We start from the raw sequence: 9275 nt of genomic DNA, 5'->3' as shown, positions 1-9275 counted from the left end.
GACAGAGGAATTACCAGAGCCAAATTCATGCAGGAATTTTAATTTATCGTTATTTTTAAATCACTGCCATCTCCTGCCTTGCCAGCAGGCCAGAGGTGCCACTTCTTTCCCCAGCACCCATTCTTTCAGGGTCAGGACTTGCCTGCCCAGCAGTGAGTACAGCTTCTGCAGGACTGTGCAGGCTGTACACAGCCGGGCTGGCCAGCACTGCAGTAAATCTGCTCCTGGACACCAGGGTGCCATCTGGGTTGCCTGAGCTATGCTGTCTGACACACTTCACAGAGAAAAAAAAAAAGTCTTGCCCAGGATCTGGCACCTCCACCATGACCAGTTAGTTTATACATGCTGTCTATATGGAAGGCTGTGGTGCTTACCCATTTATAACTTCAGTGGCTGCACTGCGGGGAGGCAGGGCACGTCTGCAGACCTTGCGGCAAGTCTCAAAGCTCGCCTGAGAAGCAGGTGTTTGGAAGCAACCACGTCCTGCTCTTCACTTCCTCCTCGCCCCAGCTCACTACTTCTGTAAGCCCTCTGCGAGCCCACGTTTCGGGCCCCAGACCCAGACCCACCCGCAGCAGCTGGCCGAGAGCTCCCGTGTGGGCTGCCAGATGCTGCCCCCGTGGCATGTTCCTGCTCCTGCCCCGCGGCACCCGCCTCGTGCCCAGAGGCATGGCCACAGGCAGGCTGCTGCTGCTGCTTGTGAGCCAGTAGGTCTGGGGGAGGTGTGAAAAATCAGCTGGTTTTTGCCTCCACTCGGTGAAGTACAACAGCCTCAAGGACAAGCAGATTTGCATGCTAAAAAATAAATAAAAATAAATAAAAAGGAAAAAATGCTCCTGCTCCTTTCCGTTCGGTTTCAAGGCCCTAGACTACTGCTTCTTTTGTCATATTTTCCTAAACTGGGCAAACTGCATGTGTGCAAGTGAGGGACATTGACCCACAACTGAACCTCATTCAGACCAAGGCTGCATTTACATTGTTCAGCGCATGGGTAAAACCCTGCTGCTGTTCTAGAAACTGCAAACAACCACATCGATGTACATGATTGCCACATCAAGATCACAGACATAATTTTTTGTTGTTAAAAAAATGCAGCTTTGAAGAAAACACATGAGATATTCCAGTTGAAGCTAGAAGAGAGAACAGAGAAAGGTTGTAGGTTGTCCGGTCATGAGTCCTATATATAAAAAAATCATATATTTTATCTTTCATACCAGGTGCTGAAATAAAACTAAGATGTAATCTTGGCCTCCTGCAGCACTTCCAGGGTTCAGCATCACTTTTCAATTTCCTAGGGGTCCTCTCAGACATTTCTGAACTGCATTTTACCACACTGTAAATACGCCAGTGTCCCTCCCCTGAGCAAAGCAGCTGCTCCCATCCCGAGCAAAGCACCTGGATGAAGTGCTAAGGAACTGCTGAAGCTCCCTCAGCAGTCAATTAAGTGCTTCTGGCAGCTCCAGCGAGCAATTCACATTTTTAACATCTGGATTGCCCTCAACAAGCACCAGCCTCTTCTCCCCGAGGACAGAGGGCTGCTAGGACATCTGGGCTCTCGAATCACATAACTGAGCTACTCTGTTAGACACATATATCTGTATCCTGCCGATGAAACCATACAGTTGCTTATTAAGCATCTCTTCTGCCCCAGTCAACTCATTACTGAAAAAGATGCAGCCAATAATTATGGCAGAAGCCATCAGAGCCCTGGAAAGGAGACCGCGTGCGACTGCCCTGATAAGAGTCAGCCTCCACACAGCCATTAGCATCAGCAAACACACTGTTGTCAGTATCTGCATTATATCTACTGATTGCCTGCTGTTACTGGAGAAAGTGAAGGTTCGGTTGTTTTTTCTCAAACCTTTGGCTTGTTTATTGACAAATAACAGAACTTTACACCACTGTTAGTTTCCCCCTTGCTCACATTTATGTTGCCTGAGGAATTTTCCTCAGCACTTCTTAGAATTGTATAAATGCATGTGGAACACGCTATTTCTTTTAAATGACCCTAACACCTCAGGTTATGCCTGCACTTCGAACCTCTTACAGAACATGGACTTGTCTCTGCTCCTACAAAGGCAAATAGCACCAGTCCCATGAAAGCAAGAGTCACTCCCCGTTCCTATGACACTTGAAAAGAAATGCTGAAATAGCGTAAAGCTCTGAAAATAACTGCGCTGATATCTTCCAAATCTGTTTTCCATTTGCCACTGCACCTCATCTTGGTGAGCATGCCTAGCATGTTGCAGTTCCTGTAAAATCAGAGAAGTGCGTGTATCGCCGGCTCTCCGCTTCTGACTTTCTGAGGTAGATCGCACTGCAAAGCCAGGCACCTGCAACGTGACTGCCTTGAAACTGTAGGAGGTTAAGTACAGGCTAAAATGCCAAAAAAAACGAACTATGGCAAGTGTGGTTTGTTGTGTTGTTGGTTTTTTTATGCAACATAAAGCACTAAGCTCAGCAAAGACAGAAAGGTTATTACATAAAGCGATTACACCTTCAGAACCTGTTTCTCTTCAGGTTTTTGTAGTAGAAACACACAGACATCCTGAGAACTAAATCTTTTTTTCTGAAAAGTAGACAGCATGGTTCATTTTGAGTCACAGACCTCACCAAATGAATCTCTATCGCATTTACCTGATTTACATAGCAAAACTTTCTGTTCTTTCTTCTTTTTTTGACTTCCAGTGCTGGAAATTCAGCTTGGGGAATTCTGCTGGATCATTTCTTATTTATACAGCCTCATCCGAAAAAAGTCTTTGCTGAAGTGTGCAAAAGCCCATTTGACTGCTGTTTTCTGGGAAGACACAAGCATAGGCAGGGACCGCAGGCAGTGCCACAGCCAGACATCCCTAGCGCGGATGCTGACGGCGTGAGAAGCAGCACACGCTCCCTTTCCACGCACATTCTGGGAAGTGCCTGTCTGCAGCACCTTACACCATTATTCATTTAGAGCACAGCCAAAGGCTTCGCGTCTCATCACTCGCAGATTTCAGTCTAACTCAGTGGGAATTGCCCTTGTGTCTGCTGAATACTGCAGGTGGGAGAAAAAGAAAAATGTAAAGCTCTGCTACTAAATAAAACTATTCCCATATCTCCTAACTGCTCCACGTACCAGGTCGATCGTGTAAAATGTTCAGACTGATCTTTAGGTTAGGATTAGCCTATCACCACCCCTGGCCAGACTTCAGCAAACAAATAGGAGATTTCTCCCCTATGAGAAGCTGACATGATTTAACATACAATTTTTTGAGAGAGAACATACATATCATGCTCTGTCTCCAAGCACCCAGCAGGTAGGAAACAGCAAGGAGCCATTTCCTTACTTCCAGCCCCGTCAGATCTTCCCTCCAGCTTTTTGCCCCAAAACACCCCCTGCTCATGCAGCTATGTTTAATTTTGTCTCCTGCTTTTAAGCTGTTGTCTCTTGACATTCTACTGCATTCTGCCTCCTATTTGATCCCTGTATTAATCAAGAGCTGTGACCAGATAAATCTTTCATCCTGTTTGCATCCAATCCACCCACAGAGGGAGACCCTTCTCAATCCCAACACCAGAAGTATTTTAAGAGGGATTAGAGTTCAGTGTGGCTGATACCACCCCAATCTCAGCCGATGCCAGCGTTCACACCCACAACAAGGACTCATCATCATTAGTCCAGCCTTCAGGACCCCATTTTTCCAGTCATCGCTAAAAAAGGAGCAGTCAAACAAAGTGCTCCCCCCATTCGCTCAGCTGGAAGGTAGAAAGCATGCCCATGAACTTCAGTGAGGTCTGCAACTTCCCAGAGATCTGAGATACACTGGCAGGAGGCATTTGGGATTCAAAATCATTTCTGACTACTGTAATTTTAAAAGTATTTTAAATATATATATATATATATATATATATATTTAAGATTGTGTGTCTACAAGGCTGGGATTTTTTTCTTTATTACTTTAACTAGAACTCAGAAACCAGAAGACTAGCCCAAGGATGTAAGTACAGAAGTCACCTACCAATATCAAAAAAGCTTTCAGCTTTTTCACCTTGCTGGACGCAAATCTGCAGCAAAATTGTAGGCATCGGCTGCAGATGGGCAGATCATTTTCCTTCTTGTAGGCTGTCAAGAGCAGTGGGGTGCACCCTGCTGAACCTGGGCCACAGGAGCTGAGCAGACAGCCACGGGGAGCCAGGCTCAGCCTCATTAGAGGAAGATGCTTGGAGAAAAAGAGGAGGTTGCAGAGCCACTTGGTGCACTCCGGGCCATGACACCTACCTGAGCTGAGGTCCTTTTAAACATGTCTGCTTGCGCATTGTATACAGACGATGTTGTCTGTGACTCAGTTCTGGGGCCAAAAACCTCTTCAACAGCATGCCACCAGGCATCATAAGGCATTGAAAATTTTCAAAATGATTAAAACTAGTAACTCCTGCCATTTTCTGTGATGTGGTTGCATACATGTTTAGCACAAGCACAGCCTGGAGAGCGGCACTGAAGCTGGGGCACTTGGCAGTTGGTCCCTAAAGACCAAGTGCACAACACGCCCTGCATCGGAAAGAGCTGATGCACAGCTTCAAATCTAGCTCTCTGCTAAGATGAGTAACTCAAACAAAAACCAAACCAAACCAACAACAACAAAACCACCATACTATAAAATGATCTAAATAAAACATTGTTGGTTGCCCATCACCACAGGCAGCTGCGCTACCAATACACACAGGCAGAGCGATCCCAGCAGTCTCTCAGCAAACAGTTTCCTATGAGACAAACGCTGGCCTAGTTATGCTTTTAAACCAAAATTTATCTGATTTTTTTTAAGTGGCTGTTCCATCTAGAGTACCAAATACATCACAGTCCTCCTCTAGTTTCTGAGGTAATGCCAATGACTACATGTTTTAGTATTCTGCACAACATGTTTCTGTCCCTGAGCATGGTACCAGCTAAAACATGGGTTCTGCTCCATTCCTGAGCCTTGCAGCTAAGATGTTGCTCCCTAACCTTATGTTTCAGTTCTCAAAACTGGTTTGTGGCTCGTTCGCTTAAACTGCGCAATTCTTGTTAACAAACTATCCCTCCTCTCCTGTCTCCTAGCTTCCACCTGAGGTAGGAAGCCAACCCGAGGCCAGGGTAAGGACAGTTGCCCCTCCAGCACCTGCAGCAGCCACCCTGAGCAGCCGTCCCAGCACAGGGGGTGCCCCACAGCTGTCCTCTGCCATCTTCCATCTGGCATTGCCCATTCGGGTACTTGCCTGTCCATGGGGCTCTTTCCTTGGGTTTGATATTTGCTAGAAAGCCACAGCTGGGACTCTTCAAAGAACCTGACCCAGAATTCCCACAGCGTTCAGAAAAGGCTGCTTTTTCCTGTATATTGGAAGGTCTGGGACTGAGTCACCTTCTGGTTTCTGTGAGCCAGCAGACCTGAAGGTCTGTGTACATCTGGGGGTGGAGAACACAGTGATCAGTAAAAAGTAAAGAACTGGGGTAATGAAATGAGTGGCACACGACATGGAAACAATGTGAAAAATCTGTCCGGGTTTCCTTCTGGCTGGAAGGTTCACTGTGCAGTACTCAGACCCCTCTGAATCGCCAGCCCAGGAGCACCTTCAACAGCATGACGCAGCCCAGGTGACCCATGCACCTTGGGGCAGCGTGAGCTGGAGAACAGACGGACATATCTGCCATGAAAGCACCTTAAAACACAGCCCTTCACTCCAGGCAGATTTCTGAAGAGGAGCTTGCTCATTCCCAGGTTTGCTCCACCACAAGGAAGGTGCAAAGTGGCAATATTTGGGCTCATGCGGGGGGGGCCTGCCAGCTTTCCCTGCCCTTCCCTGGGGGCAGTGCTGGGTGCCAGGAGCCTCTACAAGCTGGAGTGGGGCTGGGGACACAGCGCTGTCTGCATGCCTGCACGCTGCTGCAACCAGAGAGGGCTGCACACGGCAGCTGCGAAAACTCAGCTGAATGCAAAACACAAGCCAGCTCTCAGCACTTTGCAGTTCCAGTAGTTACAAAAAGAAGAATCATGATATAACTAGCACCAAATTAACAAATACAAAGAGGTTTACAACAGCATCATGTCCCTGTGTTTTTTTTTTCCTTGCCTATTGCTTATTTGCTGTTAGGAGCAGGCTGTACGTTTCTGTTCTCCCGAGCAGCAGCTCCCTTTGCCATCAGTCCCCTTGGATCCTAGTGTGGAAGGTGCTCTTGAGTAGAAAGAACAGTGGTAACCCACAGTTACGTAGTGCATCCATTTGTTTCTAGGGGAATTACACTTAAATTAACGTGCACTGGTTCTTCTCCAAATGTGCATCTTCTCCTCAATTCAGAATCATAATCAGGACTTTTCCTACATAGAAGTGGTCAATATTTCTTAGTTTGATAAACAGGTTAAAAGAAGAAAAAAGCAAGTACAAGTAATTGCTTTAGGATCATTATTCTTTTTCCTACAGTAGAGGAACAAAATTTTTAACTTGGCCAAAACGTCACAGACTATGTATACGCCACTAGACTTCAGTTTTAGAAACATGGACTCATCTTGATCTCAAGTTTGATCTAATGTATTTTTCACAAGTTTGTGAGAACGGAATGAAAGAAACGATATTTTGGATGCTGGAACAATTTACTCAGAACAACCAGAAGTCAACACTGCAGAAGCTGAACCAGGGTAAGAGGATTAAAATAATTTTAAAAAATCCTGTAGTTAAATAAATTATATTAAAAAATATATATATATTCTAATACTTCCCTCCCACCCTTAATTCAGATCACAAGCCTGACTGCTAACTAAGCATCAAAGCTACAGCCCTAGTTACTTTTGCATCAGTGGTTGTGGTTATTTACAAAGAAATGTTCAATACCAGAGAAATTTTATGCTAAAATGTTTAAATACTTGTCTTAAAACTGCTTACCAGGAAAACAACAGGAAAAGGATGTGGCCTGATAAATGTTAGTAACAGCTTCATCAGGGTTGTATTTATTCATATGAATTTGATTTCAATAAGAATTAATGAGTATGAAAAGTCTTAAGAGTACCATATAAAGGTACAACATTAACAGTTAAATGAATATTTTCAGTCAGGAAGACTAGAAATTAGTATAGTTCAGTTGGAAGGGACCTACAATGATCATCAAGCTGGATTTGGTGATCTTGGAGGTCTTTTCCAACCTAAATGATTTCCTGATTCTATGAGTCCAACTGCCTCGCCAGACCTTTTTAAACTCACGGCAAATGCTCTTTGATGAAAGAGCCTTTAAACTTTTCTCTGAAGGCACAGGAAAAACAAAACAGAAAAAAGGCACGAAGAGGTGCAGGCTCCCTCCAACACCCCAGCCCTCTGAGGCAAGCAGGAGATGACCAGAGGAAAGAAGAAAAGGGAGATGCCACTTGAAAGGGGGCAGGAGCAGGGGGCTCTCCCTTCCTTTGGTTGAAACTCGAGCTGTGGTGCTGTGTAGATCCCTTTCTATAGGGGCTACATATCTAACTATGCATACATACACCAACATACAACTACATGGAGGTATACAGGCTACCTTAGAGCACAGGCGACAGGAACTTTGTGCCACCCGTAGCGAGGAGAGATGGAAACACAGAGAGAAAGGACATTAGGTCTGAAAATCCCCCACAATTTCAGCTGACTCCTGTGAAGTTATTGTAATGAAAATTCATAAATTCAGCTTTCCTTCCCCTCCCCCCCCCCAGTCTTTGGATGCCTACTGACATGAATAAATGAATCATGAACAATGGAATGGTAGATCCAAGGCAAAGCTGAACCAAAGGGGCACAACATTTGGATGATGAAATGCCCACTCAGCTTTCCTAGGGCTCTTGAGACCCAGGGCAGCAGAGTGGATGCTCAGCTGTGCTGGCATGCCCTGTCCTTACAATCTGGTGTACGTGCCACACTAGGAACATGAAGAAGTGAAAAGGCCATCAGGCCCCTTACCTCCCTCCTTGCTCTCCTTCCCATTGTGTCCTGACATTCCCTATAAGCACACACAGACAGACAGCAAGAAGCTCCATCACTTCTGTCTGCTTCAGTCTCCTGCAGTCCTAAGGAGTCTGTCTTACAGAGGAGAAATAGTCAAAAATAGCCCTAAATTTTGCTCTTCTGAATAATTACAAGTACCAAAAAGCATAACAAATATCAGCCTAAGCAATAACATGGAAAGCCTTTACTTACAAACGTGACAGAAATCAACCACTTCAATAGTATAAAAATTAAAAAAATCTATTAAATTGCATTGTTCATGTCTCAAAGCCAAGAACTTACTGGGATTCCATGGGATAATACAACATGGTGAAACAATGGGTATTGGGAAGAACTGCTTCCCTTAAAACTGGTTATTGTTTGAGACTTTTCGCTCCCCTAGAGTACAGGGGACTTAGAGGATTAAACACACCACTTGCTGAATGCTTTTCTGGACAGATTGTCAAGTCTGTCAGTTTCTTGCAGTTCAAGAAATGCTTTTCTAAGGATAACGTGACAGTAAAACAGTTCTGTCTCTATTGCCTCATGAACATTAAAACTCACAAGTTCCTCATTTTATAGGTAAACCAACATCAAGCAACATTTACGCTGCCAAACCATGGGACCACTGTTTGGCCAGGTGCTTTTTCAGGCATTTCTGTCTCCTGCTTTGGTTTACCACACAGCTCCACAAATACTTGTGCCAGCCAGCAAGTCAGGAACAAGCCAGCAACCGCTGCTCAAATTGCCTTGCCAAGTCCTGGCCAATATATGCCATTGGGGTCTCAGCTCCTATCCCCAATGTCCTCTCTCTGTCCTGCCTCCAGAGGAGTTCTCCTCCCCATCAGTCTCTGCAAGCTATGAGAAGATGCCCACGAGATCATCAATTAATGGCTTTTAAAGGCTTCTGTGTTCAAAGTAGGGTTGGAACTTCAGAGTTCCCTTTCTGAGCCCAAATGTAGATATCGCTCTGTAGCTGAGTTGAGAAGAGACAGCAGCTCAGAAGCCAGCTCTTGAAAAGGTACCTGAATCCTAACACAAAATGGCACCAGTGACAAGGGACACAAAACCAACAACAAGAAGGGACTCAAAGCTATTGGAAGTCTTCCGCTTCCTTTGCTTTTCATCTGAACATAACTGGGATGAGGGAATGGACTTCCCTCCATATAACCTTCTTGCTGTTAGCAACCAAAGCTAAGAAAAAAAAAAAAAAAAAAAAAAAAAAAAAGGTTTTTTGCCCCAAGTAAAAAAAAAAAAAAAAAAAAATAAAAAAAAAAAAAAAAAAGATGATAAAAAAATAAAAATTGTGTAAAAAGGAAAAAAAA

The 9275-nt window shown here is 44.7% G+C and overlaps 1 long non-coding RNA gene across 1 annotated transcript in view; it reads right to left on the bottom strand.

Annotated features, from left to right (window-relative positions):
• Window positions 1–680: 680 nt before the first annotated feature.
• Window positions 681–9275, bottom strand: part of LOC118171203 — a 14258-nt gene continuing 5663 nt past the window's right edge. Inside the window, exon 3 of the long non-coding RNA XR_004753102.1 lies at window positions 681–795. This is a non-coding gene — a long non-coding RNA (uncharacterized LOC118171203). The remainder of the gene's footprint in view (window positions 796–9275) is intronic.

This window comes from Oxyura jamaicensis, chromosome 9, assembly GCF_011077185.1.
Source record: "Oxyura jamaicensis isolate SHBP4307 breed ruddy duck chromosome 9, BPBGC_Ojam_1.0, whole genome shotgun sequence".
Taxonomy (NCBI): Eukaryota; Metazoa; Chordata; class Aves; order Anseriformes; family Anatidae; genus Oxyura; species Oxyura jamaicensis.
The sequence above is the reverse complement of the archived record's forward strand: the minus strand, read 5'-3'. Positions and strand labels throughout refer to the sequence as shown.